General features: G+C 36.1%; 1 protein-coding gene across 1 annotated transcript in view; it reads right to left on the bottom strand.

Moving 5' to 3' along the window:
• Positions 1-817, bottom strand: part of abhd3 (abhydrolase domain containing 3, phospholipase) — a 13,538-nt gene that overhangs the window by 9,670 nt on the left and 3,051 nt on the right. The gene's annotated exons all lie outside the window — the stretch shown is intronic.

Raw genomic sequence — 817 nt, 5'->3', positions numbered from 1 at the left:
GTTATGAAAGGCGCCAACAAATAATTTTTATTATTATTATTATTATTATTATTATTATTTATGTGTGGAGTAAATATCATTTTAATTGTTAGGTGTTCAAATTCACAAAATGTGAGGTGGCACCAGCATGAGCTCTACACTGCATCACACGCACGCTTACACACATAAAATCAATCATTGAGAGAGACCAGGGTTCCCAACTTGGCAACTTTCTCGTTAGATTTAGTGACTTTTTTAGACCCCTCTTAACAACTTTATTTCTAAAAAGTGACTAGCAATACATTTTGTGACTTCAAGGAAAAGGCGAGAAATATATTAAAATATATTACATTGTAATTCCCATTCATGCTGCTTAGAGTAATCGCAGTCATCTGCGGGGCCTCCTACGCAGGTAGTCAGTATGTGCGGTGTGTGGGGCACATTTAACCTTCTCTCTCATTCTTTCTCCCCGGATCTCTGGATTACGGTGTTCCTATAGCTTATTTGTTTAGAGTTTATTTGAGCTTGTATATATTTAAATAGTTTGTCTGACCTCCCTTTGTAGACTTAATATGATGTCCCTGTAGTGAGTTTGTGATTGTTTGGCTAAATAACAATAATGTTTTTAAAGTGTGTGTAAGGGTGTGTTTTCGTGCACAGCACAACTAGCTGAGCTTCAATGGTGGACCAGAGTGAATCAATGAAGTGATACTGAAGTTGGTGAAACAAAGCTATTAAATGATTTTTTATTATGTAGAATTAAAAAAAAGGACTTCAATTTGGTACAGCGGTTGTTAAGACTGAACAGTTGAAAGTAGAATTCGGGACAGTTGCGGGA

The sequence above is a fragment of the Morone saxatilis genome, unplaced genomic scaffold (genome assembly GCF_004916995.1).
Source record: "Morone saxatilis isolate NCDOM2014 unplaced genomic scaffold, NCSU_SB_2.0 Contig23, whole genome shotgun sequence".
Taxonomy (NCBI): domain Eukaryota; kingdom Metazoa; phylum Chordata; class Actinopteri; family Moronidae; genus Morone; species Morone saxatilis.
Note: the sequence above shows the minus strand (reverse complement) of the source record. Positions and strands in the feature narration are given on the sequence as shown.